Source organism: Hesperophylax consimilis, chromosome 21 (genome assembly GCF_061612785.1).
Source record: "Hesperophylax consimilis isolate HC1 chromosome 21, BYU_Hcon_1.0, whole genome shotgun sequence".
NCBI lineage: Eukaryota > Metazoa > Arthropoda > Insecta > Trichoptera > Limnephilidae > Hesperophylax > Hesperophylax consimilis.
In genome coordinates this window covers 27,283,435-27,307,268 of record NC_142856.1, presented here as the reverse complement: position 1 = coordinate 27,307,268, position 23,834 = coordinate 27,283,435, and positions in this window count along the sequence as shown.

Genomic DNA, 23,834 nt, shown 5'->3' with positions numbered 1-23,834 from the left:
ACCTCCCAAAGTTAGTTCACTTTACCTATATACACCCTGTATTTATATTTATTTTATTAAAACAAAAAAAAAAACATTGCACCTATGGACAATGCCAGGCAAGGTCCATTTGTATCAACAAGTTCATGACCATTCTAAATAATTCCGTGTACCATGTTTAATGGGCTTTAGTCCATTATACTTCTGGATGTACTAGAATTGGGCTTTAGAACATTAAGAGATAGCTTGGACCCGGTAGCCACTTCGCTGTGTGTACATTATTGCCTGAAACAGAGTGTTAGTTGAGTGCAAGATAATAACGATTATTTCTCATTCAAACATTCTTTATTACATTCCAAGGCATTGTAAATTGCACTCATAAAAATGAATCAACTTTTTATATCTCACCGTACCGAAAATTGTTTCATGAAAGCTATAAAATAACTGAACGTAGTTTTGTCTAAATAAATTTAAAAATTTTCAAATATTGGACTTGTTGTTATAAAGCTGTTCGCTCATTGATATAAAAATATGTTTAAAACATTTTTTAATTAATTTTTCGAGTAGAACACATCTAGGCCTTTGCTGTAATCGAACATATTTGTATGTTTAGTCTGTAAAAACAAAAGTATATAAGGCCTGCCTATAAAAAATACATACAATACAATAAGTTCAAAATCACCTACTTATGAACCCCTTTACGGATATTATTTGAGTGTATAATGAGGAAAAATGATTGTGTTTGAAAAAATTATTTGACCAGAACTTCACAAAATAAAATATAATATATATATTTTTTAAAGTGTGTTCCCTGAATATTACACAAATAAAATGACGAATAGCAAATCATTTTTAAGAGAACTTTGTATCGAACTTTTTTTTTTCAATTAGTCAATTTTTTTTTTCATCATCTTTGAAGATGCTGTGTGGAGGGTTTTTTTTAATATATGGAAGACGGGAGGAAACACAGAGACCGTCAAATTGTTCCACAGCCGAGCTGTTTAACTAAGGAATGAGTCGCAGATACGACCCGTTTTCAACTAATTTGGTACAACCTCCTGCAGTTCCCTCTTACCCCGCAAAAAAAATAGATTCATAGCGACACACGCTTACAAATATTGTTTGAATTTATACTCACGATTCAAATTTACGGTGTTCTTTATATGTTTTCGCGGTTCATAGAAAAGTTTTAAATTAAAATTCTGACCATTTGTTAGAAGATATTGATGAGATATTATTATAACTTATTTTTATGAAATATCGTAATAAGATGTCTTTAATGTTTCTTGCTTTGTTACGTGAGTAAAATAACTTTTTCCCCGTTATTGTTGACGTAAAATTCACCTACTTTTAATATAATTCAATGAAAAAATTCTCAGAAAATCGTTCCTAAAAAAAACGAACATCCTCGTAGCAAATTTTAAATTGAAAAGGGTAAGTCCTTGGGCCTTTCATATTTTATTAGTACCTACCTATTTACTGATAATGTATTTTATTTATAGCGAATTTTGATTTCTATAATAGGTTATGTGTCTACCTACCTACCCTTTGTGAAATAAAGCATTGCAAATAATGGGAGTTAAAGAGTGATTTTATCACATTATTGTCAGAACTGCCCAGAACCAGTAGAACTATGATTTCTCCAATTGGTTATGCTGTAATGCTGAATACAGGAGGGAAAGAGATAGATAAGAGAATATTTGATAGGTATCTGGCTTTTCTGGTCACCAAACATAACTAAAGTAAAATGAAAAGTGTATTATGACAAAACTTCCTTCTGAAAAAACAGTTCTACTTTTGATGGTTCAAAACATCTTTGTAATTACTCTGCCTTCTCTACTCTCTGTTTCTCTGCTGCTATGGTATTTTTTCTATATTCCTTCGTTCCTTTTCTATTATTCATCAATTACGTGTCTGAGTTTAACTAAGTGACTTTTAATTTAATTTATGTTTTGATGAATGGATAGTTCACATGTATGTAAGAACTATCCATATAAAAATAAGAAATCCCTATTACTAACAAACAAAAAATAATGTCTCGCGGTCCAATCTTAGATACATTCTTCCTTCTCCCACTCCAAACTAATCCCTAGTCAAGCCTCCACCCCCACTTCAAAACCCAATATTATATTTACCCTTATTTAAAAAAAATATTATTCGTGCTAACTTTACTTAATTAATTTATTTAGCGCCTTTTTCACCTCAAAGTAGCAGTTAGTATATATCTTGCCTTGAGGAAGGAACGATATTCTGAAACCGGTGGGCGTTAATAAAGTTTAATTTTTTTATTTTATTTAGTAAAAATAAATCAGCCATGTTAATTAAAAACATATATTGTATTTGAAAACTCAGACAGGCTGTTTTAAAATTAATGGTCTGCAAAAACTTGGAAGCAATTAGCTTTCGAAATACAAAAATGATTACAATTGGTTATCTATTACAATATTGTCTATGGAAAATGCGCATGAAATCACTATGCCTTTAAGTATGTTCAAAAAACGAGTGGGCAGATTATAGATTGCACCAATAAACTGCCAATACATAATGATTGATTGATAGAGTTATTATTTATTTTTCGAGCATTATCTAGCTGTCTTTATTTAATGTAGATTTGCAAATAAATCATGCACCGCCAATAAAGATACATATTAACGTCGTAGATAAATTAACAAGAAATTATTTGCATTAACTACTTAATGGTTTTAAAAACACGAATAACTTGTTTATTTTTTTATTGTTTGCATTATCTTCTAGGTATCAAGTCCGTCTGCCATGTTTACAGAAGTCAAGAACCTTAAATTCGGATGGTATTTGTTCGGCTGACACAAGACGAGGCTAAACGCATAAATATGTTTTTAAATATATTCAATTTTTGGAATATAACATTCATTGTTAATTCTAATGTATTGCAGTTAGTTGGGTTAGGGCTTTCAAAACTGTTTTAACTAAAACCGGTTGGAAACGGTATTTCCAAAATAACCATATCATTGATCATTGGCAGCAGTGGAATAAATAGTGGTCATTGGAAGCGAGACATTTCCACCATAGAATTCTGGTACCAATTTTGATGTATGTAAACGATACACGAAACTGAGAGTGAAAGGTATACAATGTAACGTACATATGATATGAATGCATAAGAAATGAAATATAAGGCGTATGTGGAGTTAAATGACGTGTCCGAAGTGAAGTGCACTAACCTCGGAAGGTGATTCTACATGATTGTAGAAGTAAAAAATATGAGTAACTTCTTTCGAAATTCCTTACAACTTATTTTCCATAGAGGAATATTTATATTTATTTTCAGATACAAACAATTCAACTTTTTTACCTAAAAACTACCTTAAAACGTTGGAATTTCGGAAATTTTATTAATCTTTTCTACTTCTAAAATCATGTAAAGTCACCCCTTTAAGTTAGTGCACTTTACCCCCCAGACACACTATATATCATAAGTTAATTACGATTGAATATAACGGAAATAACTGAAGCTCAAAATTAAAATAATGAAGAATGTAACAAGTGGACTAGGAAAAGAGTGCTAGCAGGATAATATAATTACAATGGTGTGCATTTGAATGAAAGAAAAAGTCGAAGATATCGTCGGGAAGAATAAAAGATTTTTTTACGATACAAAAGATTTATTTACGATACAAAATATATTTTTACGATACAAAGTATTTTTTACGATACAAAAGATTTTTTTACGATACGATTTTTACATAAGAGAGATCGGTTTTTACACATTGCTGTTTCCAACAGCATTTACCTCAGGAATGCTAGGTGTCTGCAGCCCTATCTGCTGATGGCTTATAAACTACTGAACGGTTTATTTATCAATACCAGACATTCTAACCAATGCCGATGCCTTTGGGAAGACTTATTATGTTAATAAACTGATTTGAATATAAACACCAAGTATTATTTGACCTTTAACTACGTGTACCTACGAGTGACCTTTTTTGTTCTACATGTAACCTGATTATGTCATTATTGTAAGCAATTTTCTTTATCGCTTTTGCAATATATTGGTTTTCATACTATTTTTATCAAATAAAAGAACTGGCACGTTAAAGTAAAACAAACACCTGAATATTGTTCACTGGTTACCGGTCTGTAGGTACCTAACTAGAGTGGCAGATATTTTCGATAACTTATCCCTAGTGACAGACCATCATTCAGAATCAAAAATGGCTTTAGCAGTGTTTAGTGATTAGATCGAAAAGCCAAGTACCTACATTCCAACCAACCGTCCAGTTTATTCTTCTCAATCTTTTTTTCAACCTCAAACAATCGCCATATTGGTATTACCACATCCCAGTTTCTCGATTCAGCTTACATTTTTGTGTGGTTATTTTTCTAAAACCGGTCAAAAAGTCTATCAAATATAAAAATAACCGATAACCGGTTAGCCTTATTTAGTGATCAATTGGAAGCCCTAGTTGAGACATTATTATTGTGCCATTTACGCTATATTATTAACCTTTGTGGCGATCGCCATAATGCTAACGGCGTTCTTACACTGTCTTATATGATAATGCTTTGTCTACATTGCTGTTATTAAGTATAAATTTTAAATTTATGCCTTTAAAATATGTACATAATATCATTATATCTTGAGTTATCAGATCTCGTGTGTGTGAATCGAGTATTAGACGCTTAGCAAGTTATTAGAAATGTTTTTATAACAATAAAAAATGTTTATCGCATTGTAATCTACTGTTTTCAAATATAAATTCTGTTATATTAGTTACAATAGAACACCTCTTAAAACTTTGTGCACATATTGCTTGTGTGATCTCAGTAATATATCAAATATTTAATAGCATTAAAATTACGAGGTATATTATTTAGGACTGTAAATGTTTAATCGTGGGTGTTATTAGGCGCTCATGTAATACTTGGTAAATAGTGGCACAGAATTTTTTTGTTTGACCGGTGGTCTTGTATACGATTTACGACTCGGCAACAAAAGATCAAGTTTTTTTTAAATATGATAACAGTTCTCAGGTTGGGATGTATCCGACTGTTCAGATCTAGTCAATATACATAGCTTAAGTCATTTCAAGTTTTATTCTTTATTTTAGTCATCTGAGTGACAGTGAGAGTATTTTGTAGTATGTACTCGTACAAACATATAAAAAAACTGAATTGCGCACGGCGGAATTCGAACCTATAAATTATATATTTTGGGACTTAGAAACTAAAAGCTCTATCACACGAGTCAATAATATACCACATTTGATGATATATTCTATCTATTACACCTACTTTTAGATCTCGGTCTGGAAAAAGTGATTGTCACAGTCACAATTAAACCCGTCATATTAACTTCTTAAACACGTGGGTCAGGTGGTGCTTTATTTGTCACAAATAGTGACAAAAACCAGTAGAGTCCACTAGTGCCATATATATCACTAAATGACACATCCTCATAAAACTCGTTACATATATCCATTGCTATCATGATCAGACATATAATATAAACAGACTTAGAAAAATAACACCAAGCTTTCTCTTTGCATTTAAAAGTTTACCATAGATGTTACCGTATAATTTGAAATATTTCTATAAAACCTAAAACCTCCAAAAATTTCACTTGGCCATAGTTTGCCAATTCTTAAAATAATTATTTTTTATGCAAAACGAAAAAACAATGAAGTGAACCTTTATGATACATTTTTGACTAATAAATGCACTTTTTGGTTTCGTATTAAGTGATAAATGAAGTTTATAAGAAAAAAACCATCGTTAGGCGATTTTAAAAACTTTTGATATGTTGCGTAATTTTTTTAAATAAATTTAATTGCATATATCCGTGTGTAAATAGTAACATCTGAAAAAGTCTATCGTCTGCTTTCAAAAACAGTATATCATTTATAGATACGTCCGAAAACAGCGAATCTTTTTAAAATTAAATGTCAAACGGGAATGCTTCTAAATAAATCTATATTCTGACAGGTGTAATACAGGTTATAACTGACCTGGAAATCTAGCACAGTCGATCGAAATTTTTTTTATCGATAATGTCGGTAACTTGTCATTATTCCAAAAGTGACTACAGATTGCCAACATACAAACAACAGGTTACGACGCCTAAGTGACCTTAATTTATAAGACTTGAACTCTTGTCAGTACATTAGCTATCTGTAGACGATGACAAGTTATCGACATTATCGATAAATTCTTTATCGATCAACTGCGCTAGATAACCTGAAACTTTATTACTGTACACACCCCACGGGAAAAAAGTCACTCCAGCTCATATCAGATCCGAAAGCTCCATTAGCTAGTATAATATGACACAATAGTAAGAAATAGGAATAAATCATGCTCAACATTAGACCAATAAATTTAATACGATTCTTATACACATGTAAAGGTGATGGAAAAAAAACATTAAAAAAACATAAATATATAAAAAATCAGAATCTCAAACAAAACTTCTAAATGTTAACTTATAAAGACAAAAAAATACGCTAAAATGGGTAAACCTGTTGACAAAATGTAGAAAAAAGTATAACGTTTTGATGAATATATAATAACATTAAATGTTGAATCTAAGACAGCTCATATTACAAAAACATGGCAAAACGAATTAGAAATTATTCACCTCATCAATTTAAAATTCACAAATATTTTAAAACATTTTAATAATTGCGATTAATGTCATTTTTTGCGTTGAGCCCACATAGACAACTATTCAATAGATAAAATTATTATATACGATCTCGAAATTCTAATAATCCTATTAATCTTCTGTCAACAGAGGGAAAGGTTCCTTATTGTGCGATGACATTTGAGACCCACGCAGATTCTATCAATTGAAGGTCCATAAATCAAGATAACCACATAGCTGGTTAGGGAAAAAAAAATAAAATGTGATAGAAGAAAAACGCACTTCAAAATTAGGCTTATCACTAGCGCAGACCCGTGAAAAATCACGGGATATTATAGTTATTGTAGACTTGGTGTAAGGCATCCACAAATGGGTTATTTATTTTTATTATTTTTTTTAATTTGTATTGCCGAAACAAAGAGTACATAATTACATAAAGGATAATAGTTACAAAGTTATACAAGTTAATACAATAATTAGCACCAATCACATGTCGCTGACAAAAAAACATATTATGTGGTATATCATACATTTTACTTAAGTTAAGTTAGTTAGTATGTTAGGGAAGGAGAGAGGTGAGGGTGAGTGTTTGTGTGTGTACGTGTGTATATATACATATGTGGTATATTATATATTTTACTTAAGTTAAGTTAGTTAGTATGTTAGGGAAGGAGAGAGGTGTGTGTAAGTGTTTGTGTGTGTGTGTGTATATATACATATGTGGTATATTATATATTTTACTTAAGTTAAGTTAGTTAGTATGTTAGGGAAGGAGAGAGGTGTTTGTGGGTGTTTGTGTGTGTGTACGTGTGCATGTGTGTGTGTTATGTGTGCGAATTCAGTGTGCTAAATAAGTTTTTCTTGAAAAGAGGGGGAATTGGCTGTTGTGAAGAGAGCGAAGAGGGGAAAGTGATGGGAAAGGGGAAGGTTAGCAAGTATCTGGCTATTCAGGTATCGTCACCAAACACGACTTATACCATTGTAAGAAACTTTTCGTTTCCGAATGGTGATATTTCACCCAATCGTTCAAATACCGTTGTGCCCAAGAAAATTTCATTTGATTAATTTGTGTTATTTCACAATTTACTCATTTAAAATAATTTTTAGTATATTATTTAGGCAGTAGAATACCAACATTCAGAATTGAAACGTTGCTTGAAATGGCTTTAGCCGTGTTTGGTGACCAGATCTGACTAGCCCTTCCTCACTACCTCCAGCCTCACAACATATCCCATAAGGGGATGCCAAAAGTCTCTCTAGCTACTGAAGGTTGGGAGCAGTTGAGACTCTTGTGCAACCTCACATAAAAAAATTGAAATTGTATGTATCTACCACCAAACATCTGAATATACATATTTTCATACGTCTGGAATCGAACCAGCTACTCCGTTCAATATCAAAATTAAGCTCTCAGAAGATCAGCGCCAAAATCTGCGGTAACCGCAATCTAAAATGAGAATTTGACATTAAATTGACGTATGTATAAATTAGCAATTAGGGTGCGTGGCAAAGGGATGAGCCTCTGGTACTAATTGTTATTATGACGTCAGGCTTTGCTGATTTTATTTCAATCGGTAATTGAAATTGTTTGAAGTCAGTTACATATACGTCACGATAAGTCTGTCATTTGCACGGGATTATTGATATTATTAGTAAGGAATTTTCTGGTTAACCCTTTGATGGTACAAGAAGTAAACTAGCATATTGTTGACTTTAAACTAGCCAGTTGATGGCGATATATCTTAAATTGTGTTTTCTTAATCACTGCTGGTTGACTAGACAGCTTCTTGGAATGCGCTTGGAAATTGTTTGAAGTAAGTTATATGTCAAGTTCCGAATAAGTCTATCATTTGCACGGGATTATTGGCATTATTAGTAAGGAATTTACTGGTTAACCCTTTGACATTGCTACAAGAAGTAAACTAGCATATTGTTGACTTTATACTAGGCAGTCGATACCGATATATCTTAAATTGTGTTTTCTTTATTACTGCTGGTTGACTAGACAGCTTCTCAGAATTCGATTTAAACTGGCGAACAGGACAACGATCCTGAGATTTACTTTGCACATATTGTTGCTTTAATTTTTTGTTATTTTTTTCAATTTTTTTTTAAATAATTTCATTACGTTAAGTAAATGGAATCCTGTAAAAAAATATTTGACAGTTTAAAAGTTTTATCGCGTATTTTACCATCCCCTTGAAAACTTATCCATAGGATCACGTACACTAATAAATAAACAAATAAATGCTTGATACTGTAGGTAGTGGGTAGGGGAAGGAGTTGTGAGAGTGGAAGGTGGGGAAGTACCTGGCTATTCAGATCTGGTCATCAAACACGGCTAAAGCCATTTCAAGCAACATTTCAATTCTGAATGGTGGTCTTACACCAAGCCGATACTGAGAGTATATTTCTCTCTGGAACGTGGCGCAAATATACTTTATATTATTTTAAGTGAGTAAACTAAACCCGCTACCTCCAGCTTGCTAGTCGAGAGCCTTACCCCTCAACGCCCTCAACCACGGAGGCTATTAAAAAGGGTAACTAATTTTCTGAATGAACATAATAAAAATTTCGACCACAGTAGTCCCAGAGAGTAGTTCTAGAATCTCGACTATTTCTTTTTCATACAGAAGAAGTAGATGATCGTCGATGACGCACGTCCTATCTTTCTCTGGGACTGTTGTGTTCCCACAAACAGTTATCGTGGAAGGTGATTTTAAATAACAGGTCTTTTGTGTTAAATTAGGGATGTATTAATACTTCGCGTATTACAATGGTGACTCGACAGTCAACCTAACTAGAAGCTAGCTAAATGAGATCTAAAAATACCATATATATATAATATAAATAATAAAGCTTGTCTGGGAGCATTCTAACTGGTCCTGGCGACTACTGGCTACAAGCTGCCATCTTGCGGACTTCCAAGCAAGCTCTATGCACTGCCCTCTATGAGTGCATCTGTAAAGCGCTTACTTCCCAACATCAGACAACATGCCTACTTACCAGGCTCGAAAAACCAATTATTTTTTGGTTTTGTGTTTAAAATAATTTTTGGTCAATTTTACCCAAAGTAAACTGAAATTTCACTTATTTGGGCACATAAATTTGCGCATAACACACTTCCATCGGTGTATCTCTTCAGCGTCCCCATAGAGCAAAGAATTATGTCAAAATCTTGAATAAAAAATGTGCAATACATAATGTTGATTTTAAGACATTTAAATATTTGACAAACGGAACAGTAGAAGGAGACGTTACAAATAAAAATCTTCCGTTCCTCCCTCGACAGTCGACAGGGGATGGAATAAATATATCCGTATTATATTCTCTGCCGTGTAATTCGTAACGTTTTAATCAAAATTGAAATGGAATTTAGTAGATATTTCAGATTCCTGTGATGCGATGCGAGAGCGACGTAGAAATTAAGATGTTAAACAATGTGTATTGAGGATGATCATAATTTTAGCATATGTTGATCAATATTATGTACGCTGAATTTAATACTCACATGCGAATACCAAACTATGTGTTCAGTTTGATGGAATTTTCATGACCCTCAAAGGACAAGGCTCATCTTAGTCAATAAGTAAGCTGGGGATGCGACCCCAACACCATAATAACGGCATCCATTGTCCTGGTTTTCTTAACAGTTGAATACTGTCCTCCCGTATGGACTAGAAGCACCCACACTTTCATGATCGATGTTCAACTTCATGCCACAATACGAACCAATCAGTGGGACTTTTAAATGTACACCTCTCTCTTGGCTCCCCGTAATTGATAATATAACCAACTAAATATCGAGCGACAGATTGCAATATTGAGGGAATACAAGAAGGTGCTGTAAAAAAGCGCAATATCTTTACACAATAATATCGTGTCTCCCGATGAATTCTCGAAAACCCTTCTGGATGGAAGGAGAGAAACTACTCCGAAGACATGTGTAAACTTGAGTGGCAAATGCCCGTCTCGTGCGTGATCCCAGCGAGAGACAATCTGGATTCTCACTGCCTTAAACTCTGATCCGCTATCAATAGATAAGGTCCGCCCACATCTGCTGTGCCCATATGATTCAAAGGTGGGGCTTTAAATGTCGGTGACATTTAAATGCGGTACTTTGCAGACCACCGAACATGTTGTCACAGAATGCCTGGTGCATTCATTGCCCGGAGGGGTTGATGAGGTCCACAGGGCTACAATTCAGGCCCTAGACTGGCTCACTAACCTAAATGTTCCCCTCTGATCTCCCTACCATACAAAAGAAGATAAAAAAGACGCGGAACCTCTCTATTCGTATAAATAAAAATGTAAATGTTGGTTTATTCAAAATCTTAAATCTCGTAAAGTTTTTCACAGATTGTTTTGAAATTTTGACACAATGTTGAATTCGAATACGCGTGTATTGAGAGTGCTCATATTATATAGATGTGACCTGTGACAGGTGGAAATATGCTTTTTTTTAAACATCTGTTAGACGTAAAAGTAACATGCGCTATTTTTTTTCTGTCTTCACAAACTGACTGAGTCACAGCAACGTGTAGCCGGGTACAACTAGTTTACAAATAATTTTTAACCGATTGTTGAATTATATTAAATGATCAATATGTAGACCCGACATGCATGAAACTATTTTTCAAACTTAATAACTAACCATCACGCCGCACCAGTTCTCCGCAGGGGTAGGGCAGAGAGGATAGACTGCAAAATAGTCTGGCTTGGAAAACACTCTTCGCTTAATTCACATTCATACATCGTCTCATAAAAACTCCGACTCTTAGCATGGTAGAACAGCATTTTTGGCTACATGAAATTTTAAATTTTGTGAAATATTTACACGTCGTGGTAGGTAGCTAAATATCATGTTAAGTATTTTGAAGGTAATCCATCGATTTCATTTGAATTTGGGTTGCGATTTTTTTTATGCTTTTTCTCATTTTAACAAATAGACTATTAATGCCATTTAGAATTTTTAACTTTCCCGATACTCGACCCGTTTCAAGCCCGTTATGCTAGCAGGTTGATTAAATTATACTAAATGAACCAATTTTTAAATTGCTATCGGTCAAAGTTCAACCCGCAATCTCAGGGCCTTTAGACAAAGGTCTTACTAATATACTCGGTGTCCGGAAACTCGTAGTTACTGCGGAAAACTGGTGTCTACATTTATTTCGAGTCGATTTTGTGCTATATTTTTTTTAGATTTGTCCGAATTTGAAGTTGAACTTTTTTTGGTCAAATTTAAAGTAATCGGTAGGTATGGTGTAATTATGTATCAGATTTAATTCATGCCTTTCGAAATTCGTCGGAGCGCAGACCTGGTTACAAAAGTTTTTCAAACTTTTAATTGCCGAAAAAAAGTTGAAAAAATAAAAATCTGCGTTCTGTTTCTGATGTAGATTCGTAAGTGTGATTTTTTTACTACGAGTTTCCAGATGCCTTGTACTAAGTCGTGGGCAGATCTAGCGAACTTCCTTCATTTTATTTTAACTCAGCTTTCAAAAGCAGAAATTAACGCTCATTTATCTACTTCAGTTTCCGGTATGGACGATATAATATTAAAAACGGATAATGGTGGTACAACCTACGTGCCTTGTGATTTATTGATTTTCTAGTCGACATTAACATTTTGTGAAACTATTCATTCTTAAAATAGGTTTAATATTTAAGTTGCCCCAAGCAATTTGAAAAAATAAACGTTAAGATAAGTAGTCACTCTGTATTGGGATTATGGTACGAAATTGCTTCATTTAATGTGGCCATTTTAAAAATTACAATCCTGTTATTTTTATTTACACCATACAAGAGATTCATCGGTCGGAACCAGTGATTTCAAAGCTGGATTTACAACATCAAAAAAATACCAATTCCATGTCAGAAAGTCTAATATTACTTGGGCAATTTTTGTATTTTAAGAGCCTTACTAATAAACGTGTTATTCATCTTACATAACTGATAAACGACAATTAACATACGGTAAATTATTTACTTTAACTAACTTTAAAACTACTTTACTAACTTAAAAATACGTTTAATAGCAAGGGATCGTAATGCTATTGGTATCTTTAATCAGAGCGATTTGAAATAAACTTCTGTCGCCAGTTTGCATAAGAAATTTCGACTCTTAGGCCTTACACAACACATGCCAATAAAATTGATACCCCGTTCACGAGAGAATTCCGATATTTAAAATTTTTAAATCAATTTAACTAAAAGTCAGGAAAAAAAATACTTGCACACTGAAACGCCAACAACAAACTTCTGTGGTTATTTTCTTCGGTGGGTGAAAGATTTAAAATTATTTGTTTATGTTTATTTTTATTAACACTTTAGCTCTGTCTACTGTTTAGCAATATAATGCTAATTTCTTTAATGAATGTGTTGACACCTCAAACAAAACGAAGCCCACGAAAATTGATAAAAACATTGAAGAGGAGAAAATATTTTATATACAATGAACGTAATATTTTCTCTATTTACACTGTTGGGTTTGTGTACAATATTTCTATTCAAGTTAAATATTCTTCCAAGAATACAAAAGCGCACATTAAAATGATTAATGCAAGAACCAATATTATGCAGAGTGACCCATAAATAGCATTACGGTGTATATGATTTTAGATTTCACCGCCAAAAGTATTCTAGTGATCTATTTTTGGGGTCTTATGCCGTGTTGTGCTACCTCCTTCTTTAGACAACGTTTATGACAGTATTACAGTGTTCATCATCGGGGCAGATTTATTATTAATATCATTAAAGACATCAGGGCCAAGCTTGATAGTTCTTGGTATCCGGTAATTGAAGGCTACACCAAAACTAAATACTGAAATCATTTTGAAGTATACTGTAATGCCAGCTCTTAGAGACTTGAATTACTATCTAGTGCCATCTATAAGTAATCTCTTAAACCTCTCCAGATAACACAGTAATCAACATAATAACATATTTTTAAAAAGGCAATTCAAATTGAAAAAAAAAATTAAAATAATTTTCTGTATAAATATTATATTCACACAATCAGTTCCAATTTGTAAAAGACAGTTAAATTCAAAGGAAATTTGAATCCATTGAACTAGATTTCACAAGGATAAACAACTACGCACAGACAACAGAAATTAAGACATTTCCCTGATGCGTACGTGGGATAAAATCATGTATGATCGTATGAGAAATGTGACGATTCACAAATAATGTAAGATTAAGAAAAGGACTCTTAAAAGGTTTGGGCATGTAGAGCGAACGAACAAAAAAGGAGTGCTAGAGAATATGTGATTCGAATGCGAATGGTAGTAGAAATAGGGGATGCCCGAGGAAGACCTGGCACAATCAAGTAAACCAAATAATTAAAACTGGTTATTTTATAACGCAAGAGTCGATAATTTTTATCTTAAAGTTCAAGTGTTTTAGTGAGACGAACAAACCGACAAATATATTATTTGAGAGGCAGGTATTGGTACCACTGCCAAAGATCACCCCAAGTGGTTAGCTAAATTGGTGACTTAGCAGGGGTGCCCGGGTTCAAGGGGTGGGATTTTAGGATTTAGGTCTTGGCGGTGGATGCGTTTACCAACCTACTTCGTGGAAGGTCGGATCGGGAGAGACTGGTTGAGGGAGACATTTTGACCTCTCCAACAGAACTCTCCCGACCTATCACCTTCCACTAAAGTGGGAGGGATGGATTCATACGTCCGTCACTCTTGGATACACTGACCCCCAGATTCCTACCCACCCTTCATACCTTTTCCTTCCCTGAACCACCTTTCCAAAAGACCCTCCACACAGCATCTCTTAAAATACATTCCTTGGAAAACAGAAGAAAAATAAATGACCTAACTTTTTTATTTAGGATTATTAACTCCAAACCAGACTGTTGTGAACTCCTGCAATTCATAGATTTCAGAGTACCTACTCGAGCAACTAGGCAAAATATATTATTCTGCAACAATAACTTTAGTGCCAACTTTCACATACAATACATGCACCTATTTCTCGCTTTCACACACTTGGAAACAAATTCACCTCAAATATCGACATATTTAATATTAGTTTGCCTGTGTTCAAGAAATACCTGGATGACATTTTTATGTAGCATATTAAAAGAGCGATTACGTATATTTGTTGTTTTCTCGTAGATAAGTTGTGAACTTAAAAAAATGTTATTTTTGTGTTGATGTTTTAAAAATAAAAACCTTCTGTTGTCACTGTATTATGCAGTAAATTATGTAAAATATGTATAATGTAATGTAAAATATTAATAAAAAAATAGTATATCTGGGCGTTTAAATTAATATATAAAATAAAATAAATCTCTAAAGATGAAATAAGCAGATTACACTGTGTGGATCTAGTGTAAAAAAACCTACTCTGCTCAATAGTCAAGTCATAGACTTGATGGGTGGTAAGTCAACTCAAAATAAATAAAATAATAGCAGAACATTTGTAAAGCTTAAAAAAATGGTTAAATTACCTTCAATAAAATCAGTAAAATCCATTTAACTATGAGCTAACTAGTTGTTTAGATATTACAGGTCTCCACTAATATTCAAATGACATGTAATCGTTAGAAAACTTAAGAAATACACCTTTAAATTGCTTGTTTTGTCGCCGGTTTATTAATTAATCTGTCGAGACAGACTGCTGTAATGTCATTGAAGAAATTATGTCCCTGGGCATAAATCAGAGGCCGCGATTATGCTCCATGCCACAAGACGAAGATAAATCTAAAATTAATACGCAATCATGTATTACGTTTGATATTTGCAAAGATAAAGTAAACCCTTTGAATGACAGCACGATATAACGTTGTTTGGTGAATGTGTAAAACAAGACGAATCTATGATATTAAATAAACTGTATTTAAAAAAAATAAATATATGTATATATATATATATTTTTTTTTATTATTTTAATATAGATCATAGTTACATTAATACATACATTTTTTTGCAAATATAATATTTAGGTACATAATTGGTCATGTATACCTTATCAGAAAAGAGGAGCTCTTGTGCCTGATAAGGGAGCCACGATTCTTACTTCAGTGATTCAATGTTATGTGTAAAATATAAATATAATATATCCATATATTTTTTTAATATAAGTTTTTTTTGAAAAAAAGTTTGATTTTATTGATTTGTTCTTGTTGGTTCGTAATACAGCGCAATTCGGAAGGGAGATTATTGTAGTTTTTTATGGCTTGGTAAATATAATGGTTTTGCATTTGAGTTATATATATGTTTAGGTGTTAAGTATTTTTTCTGGTGAATAATTATATTTATAATACAGGGTTTTCCAATAAGAGGTGTTATGTCGATATTTAATCGTAAAATATCAATGGTTTCGTTGCTTGTGTGGCACGTCGCCCCGTCTTGTTGAAAGCAAACGTTGTCCAGATCAATACCATCCAATTCCGTCCATAAAAAAATCATTAATCATCTCTCGATAGCACAATCCATTCACCGTAACTGTCGCTCCAGCCTCATTTTCGAAAAAGTAAAGTCCAATGACTCCGCCGGACCATAAACCGCACCAAACAGTCACACGTTGAAGATAGAGAGGCTTTTCAACAATAACTCTTGGGTTTTCCAAACTCCAGATGCGACAATTTTGCTTGTTGACGAAGCCACCGAGGTGGAAATGGGCCTCATCACTCAGATGATTTGCATTTGATTCACTCAAGTGAATTTCAATGCGTTGTTGAAGCGTGTATCGTTCCATTTTTATTAATGACATAGTTTCTACTTGTCAAATGTTAAAAAATGACAATTTTAAAATTAACATCTACCGAAATAGCGGGCTATTCATAATAACACCTCTTATTGGAAAACCCTATACTTTAGGCGTCGACTTTAGTTTTACTTTTAACAAATTGAAATGTTTTTTAGACAAATAGGCAGTCAGAAGATAATATAATATTTTATTTATAGGACGAAAATCTTTTCATTTTATAAAAATAATGTATATATTTGTTAACAATTTCATAAATATATATAAAGAACACAATTTTAAACTTTTTTCCACTTGTTTTTTATTTGACCGTGACCGGTTTCAGCCTGTTAGGGCCATCTTCAGACTGGTACAATTTTTGTCTTAAACTAGGGTTTATATACATAGGCAAATTACATTGAGGGGAGGGGTTAACATAGTAGGTTGATATGAATTATGAGGGGTTTTTCGTGAAATATGATATTTCCCAAATAAGTATTGTTATTAAAATCAAATGAATTTATCTGTAGAACTATGGTAATTATGCCTATTAGGGCTATCAATTTAAGGATTTACCCAACATAAATTTATGGGTAATCTATTGTGTGGTTAGGAAACATATTTTAATGGATTTTCCATTAAAAGGTTTGGGCATGTAGAGCGAACGAACAAAAAAGGAGTGCTAGAGAATATGTGATTCGAATGCGAATGGTAGTAGAAATAGGGGATGCCCGAGGAAGACCTGGCACAATCAAGTAAACCAAATAATTAAAACTGGTTATTTTATAACGCAAGAGTCGATAATTTTTATCTTAAAGTTCAAGTGTTTTAGTGAGACGAACAAACCGACAAATATATTATTTGAGAGGCAGGTATTGGTACCACTGCCAAAGATCACCCCAAGTGGTTAGCTAAATTGGTGACTTAGCAGGGGTGCCCGGGTTCAAGGGGTGGGATTTTAGGATTTAGGTCTTGGCGGTGGATGCGTTTACCAACCTACTTCGTGGAAGGTCGGATCGGGAGAGACTGGTTGAGGGAGACATTTTGACCTCTCCAACAGAACTCTCCCGACCTATCACCTTCCACTAAAGTGGGAGGGATGGATTCATACGTCCGTCACTCTCCCTAAATCCATTAAAATATGTTTCCTAACCACACAATAGATTACCCATAAATTTATGTTGGGTAAATCCTTAAATTGATAGCCCTAATAGGCATAATTACCATAGTTCTACAGATAAATTCATTTGATTTTAATAACAATACTTATTTGGGAAATATCATATTTCACGAAAAACCCCTCATAATTCATATCAACCTACTATGTTAACCCCTCCCCTCAATGTAATTTGCCTATGTATATAAACCCTAGTTTAAGACAAAAATTGTACCAGTCTGAAGATGGCCCTAACAGGCTGAAACCGGTCACGGTCAAATAAAAAACAAGTGGAAAAAAGTTTAAAATTGTGTTCTTTATATATATTTATAATGGAATTCCACCATGAAATAACAGTTTCAAATATTAAAATATTAACAATTTCATACTTTCCTTTATTTATAAAGTAGTTAAATGAGTTTTGTGAGAAACATAATATACTGATTTCTGTCTTTTTTAACATAACATCAGCTATAAAAATAATGCCTCGTTCGAGTGAAATGATTCGACGCAAAGTTTTAAATTTTGGAGTATACACTCTGCTGTAAAATTGAATTCAGCAAATATGGGTGACGAATTTTTTTACATTACCAACATATTTGTCAAACTGATCAAATTCGGTATTTTTTCAAAAGCTAAATAATGTAAAATAGTAATGAGTATTGAAATTTGATTGTTAATTAGACGCATACCGGTATGTGACTATCTTTGGCCAGTAGAGTCTCTGCACCCACAAAGGCAAAAACACTTTGCAAAATCGCCTGCCTGTAACTCCCGTTTGAATACTTCTTTCAGATTATGTACATGCGAAATCAGTAAGGAAGTATTTTCATTGAACTTAAATATCACATTTGTGGTTGAGGCTTAAAGGTGGTTTGACGACTTGTCTTTTTTTCTGTAAGTATTCCATTGTGAAAACTTCGATTCATAATTTTTAAAATAAAGACAAATATGCACTTACCGTTTATGTAAACCTTTTCGCAGAAGCTTCGATGAGATATCCAAAAAACATCAAAGTCGTGAGTACTCTGAAAAGAAAAAAAAACAACGTTATTTATACGTTAATACGACAGTCTCAAACATTTGCATGTTCGATTTTATTGGAATAACGTTTTAATGACTTTTGAAGATTGATGAAAAAGGGCAGTGCAAAGCGCTTGCTTGGAAGTCCGCAATATGGCAGCTAGTAGTCAGTAGTCGCTAGGGCAAGTTAGGCTGCTTCCAGATAAACTTGGTGTTTGCAGATCTCATTTAGCCTGCTCCTAGTTAGGTCGACTATCGAAATCACTCTTGTAATACGCGAAGTATTGAATAAATCCCTGATTTAATATAAAGAACTTATTCTCTAAAATCTCCTTCCACGACAAGTTGGAAAACTGTTTGTGGGAACATAAACAATACCTATCAACGTAAAATATCATTAAAGGAGAAGAAAACACTAATAAATCATAACAAACGTGAAATATAACGAGACATATAAAAATAAAAAGGTAACGGTTACAACTGGGAATCGAACCCAGAATCTTTGTGATACCGGGATAACCCCTCAACCATCTCGGCCATTGGTACCTACTGAAAAGTCATAAATAAAATCGGCCATTGGTACCTACTAAAAAGTCAAAAGAGAGCAGACATAAATACCCGGAAAATTTGTCACAAGATGATATTGTTAATTCTGAATTTTAAATATGATATCTACAAAAATGACTTAAAATAATTAGGTCTCATTGGCCGAGTTGGTTGAGGCGTGGTCGTTTGTAATGGTAGTCAAACCCTGAGACCCTGGGTTTGACTACCATTTTTATTCTGTGTCTTTTTCTGTTTCATGTTTCGTTTATATTTATTAGAATATTGATATACATATTCTGCAATTTCACTGCAGGGTGAATGCCTCCACAAATCAATTTTAATGAAATCTAATCTATTAATAATCTCAAATGCTTTGATTATTACTAACACAAAGGGAATTTGTATTCGAGTCAATACGCTCAGTTCAAGTTTAGTAAGTGCTTTTCAATTATTCCCGTCCAACACATTTACCATAATTGATCAGAGTTGTCAAAAGAAGAGATTTCTCAGCTGTGATCTAGAAACTTCGATTTCAACGTATTCTTAGTATCAAACTTTTGTCTATTTAATTTCATATCTTATCTTTGCTATCATCAGTAGCAACCACTATTTTTTCATTGCTGGATGAAGGCTTTACCAAAACTACTCCATTTATTCATTGTTGTATTTTATTTACAATTTTACATTACTTTTACATTTTTTGTGGTTCTTTATGGTACTTTATAGGTTTATGAGAATCTCACAGTACTAATAAAATTGTAGTATACATACTGAATATACTACAATACGAAATGAAAATTGTCCATTATGAGAAAATAAATCTCGAGCAACAGAAATAGTTGTGGAAATGCAGATTTCTAAATTAATTTTTTACTGGTTCATGCAACCCTACCACAACACAAGATGTGATGAGAGAAAAATCTCTATAATCCTCATCCTATTGGTCTTCATAGCACTTACCGAAATGAGAGATTTTACCATAAAAAGGTAATTCATTCTTACTTTTGCTTACGTAAATGTTAATAAATTTGTTTACTCAACCTAGAAGACTAATCTAGTAAGAAGTTTCGACTAACAATGTGTGAACTTTATCCTCTACAATGAATTCGCCGATCGCGTTATTACTTTGTGCCAATACAGTTGCCGACGAGGTCTTGCAGAGAGTGACCGATTACTGGGATAACTGCCGCCGTTTTATGACATTTGGATCATTATCATAAGATTTATGTCACCGCTAAGTATGACTGCGAGAAGTTGTAGCCAGTGATCCAAATATTATTTATATTATTATTATGGTTAACATGTTTTTTTAAATAAATTCTACTTTCCGCAAACATTAAAAAAACTTTTTATTTAGTCGATTTATAAACTAACATTTCGAAACCTTCGTCAAAAAAGTCTTTCGGGAGGGTTGATAGTAGTGTTAGTCGAATTTTCAAACTATCAGTATTCTAGGGTTAAGGCGATGCACTACGTCGTGTAATATTTTAATTGAAGCCGCTATCAATAACAGCCCTTACGTAGATGGCGATAAGATTTAAATTCCCGCTTAACACCATCCACCTGTTTTGATTTATGCGTGAAAAAACATGGCCAAAAAGTGGCTTTTATTTTATTATGTGGATGTTCAGGCATAAATATTAAATCATTTTATGAATAACTTCATTTTCCACACTGTAAAATAAAATCATAACCGAAAATGGGTTCGTAAGTAGGAGATTTTGAACTTTGAAGCAGTTTTCATAGGTCTTCTACATTATTTTTTTCTGGGCTTATAAAAAGACTTATCTAAAAAATAATCGGTTATTTCAAAGGCCAGGATGTATTCTACTCGCAGTATTTAATTAAAGCATCTGAAACATTTCTAGTCGACCAATTTTTCAAACCAAAAACACATGATTTTGCATTATTACGTAGTGCATCGCCTTAAATAAAATCTAGAAACAAGTGTCATAAAAAAACATCGAAAGAAAAAGCTTAGATAAAAAACATTATATCATATTCAACAGCGTTACTTAACTCACCACTTAACCATGTAAGTACAAACAAAACTTTCAAAACTGTGATGAAATATTTTTTTTAAATGCGGTATTAAGCCTATTTTCATAACAGTCGCACTGTAGTTGATCTATCACGTGGCCAGGAGAGATCCGCACAGAATTTAGATATTCGCGTGGGCGTTGAGAAACTGGATTTGTGAAGGGAAACCACACTGCGTCAAAAGTAATATTGAGTACCAATCAAAATGTTACGTACTATTTGGTACAAGCAAAAATATGCTGTCGTAAACAGAACCGGATTGATAGAATACTTAAAACTATATTATCGTATTACTTAAAGTCACCGAGAAGTAGGTACTTAGCATCGAACCCCTGCTACTCTTCATAGAGAGTTGCAGATGAGGTGGTTATGGTGTATATTTATTTTAAATTTTATTTATTACAAAATAATGCAAGATTTAAACTAATAACTTTGCGCTGAATTTATTTTTTTCCTAATTATTCTACTACCGCATAAGGTTTATCATCCATTATTTATTCACCGATGACCTAAAAGCCTTTTTTTCAACCGGCGCTGTATTTAACCCATAGTATTACCTCCATGATTTTTTGTTTAATTATTATAAATCAGAATCATCATTATAACTATATCGATAGTTTGAGAAACCTAAAGTTAAGATTTTCTAACAAACTTCAATCAGATCATTGATGTATTATATTTAGATGAGACATGAAGTGAGAAAACAGGATCCATTTTTTTATAAACAATTGAGCTCCAACGCTCTAACTAAAACTATCGAATCCTGTCTACGCGCACCGCTTATCGCGATCTAATAGGGGAACAAGTTTCGACAAAATATTAGTACGAAGTAGCTAATTGAATAGCTCCATGGGTACCTACCTGACTAAGTTTAAAAAATAATGTCATTGAGGCAGTGACGTTTCTTCGGACAAATTATATAATTCCTTATTTGATAGAATAAAAAAATGTTATATAAAATATTAAGTAGGTTGGTATTTAAGTACAAATTTACAAACCTTATGATTTTTAAGAAATATTGGATTTGGTTAATTAAATAATTGCTCTAACGCCATTTGGTGATATATCCAATGTTTTTAATACAATTGATTCCGAAATAAAATTCCGAGGTGAAAAGCAAAATAAAAGGTAACTTTAGTAAAACAATCTGGATCTAAACAACAAATATATCTGGAGATTTGCACAGTTCTGCAAGAGTGCAAATTTATATTTGATTGCATTTCCAACATCTCATCTTGCGGCGGAATCTGATTCAGTTCAGTTCATTTACTCTGAAAAGCTCGTAATAGTCTTGATGTCACGAATAGAGTCAGTCTTCGTTTGTCACTGATAATATTGCAATCTTTCAATGACTTTCTAGATTGCATCAGACATAAGGATCACATGAAAATCACGAATTTGAAATGTACTTGAATCACGTTGAATGGTAAGTGTGCGGTTTCATTATTTATTTCAGAACTTTCACAAAGGCATTGTAAAGAACATCCTGATGATTGCCAAAATCTAAATACCAAAATAATTAGGATTACACTAAATAAAAAGTTGCCCATTTGATAAAATCCCGGGGAAGATTGGTCGAATATGTGGCAGTCGAAGACGAAGTATTCAAAAATTAGTACAAGTGCAGTCTGAATTGTTCCTGGCTGCTGTTAGCAGTGACAAGATTGTCCTGATGATAGCCAACCCTCAAAAGGAGAGAACACCAGTAGAATAATAAGGATTGCACTTATTGACAAAGTAAAGCAAATGGCTTTGACAACCTACGTGGTTGAGTGATTACGATCCTAGGCCATGAAACCGACGGTTACTGGATAAAATCCCTGATACAGACCAAATATTCAACAGCTGTGACGTACTAGATATACGCCAATTATACGTTAAAACACTACTAAACTATATTTTTGACAAAAAAATAAATTTCAACATGTGTATGTTGAAAAAATAACACTAACAGACCAGTTAGAAAAGCGTACAAAGAAAACATAAAAACTCCGACAGTAAATTCAAGCTTTGGACAAAGACACTACCAATACCATGCAATAAAAGCTTTCAACAGTGTAAAACTTGAAATTAAAATTGAGGAAAATAAAAATAAATTCATAAACAAAATTACAAAATGAATTAAAGAACAAAAAAGACAATATTACCAAAATGTCATAGCATAAAATAAAAATAAAACCTTCACGTAACACACAAAACCAATATAAACACACATCACTCACAAACACACAAGATTATTTTCAATGTATTATTTTTTAATTTTAAATATATTATTATGTATTTTTAATTTTAAATGTATTATTTTCTCTTTAAATGTATTATGTAGATTATATTTTCATATTATAAAATAAAGGCCTCAGCACGGGCAAGCCACCCAGTGAGGCCTACATTACTGGAAAACTTAAAATGTAAAAAATATTGTACCAAATAAAATAAAATAAATAAATAAATAAAATATTTGTAAAGTCGGTGTACTTGTGGCACGTTCCAAAGTTGTAGATTATTTCCGTATCACCCTTGTGAAAGTCCACCATTCAGAATTGAAACGTTGATTGAAATGGCTTTATCTGTGTTTGGTGACCAGTCTAAATAGCCAGGTACTTAAACACTTTCTCTTCCACATCTCCTTTCCCTCCCTAACAGCAGTATTCAGCCTCACAAACATAACCAACTGGGCATTCTATATTCTTACTGTTTTTAGACGGCTGGGATCAGTTGGAACTCTTGTAAGTATTCCCAATAACTGTTTTACTTGGGTTTCAGAAA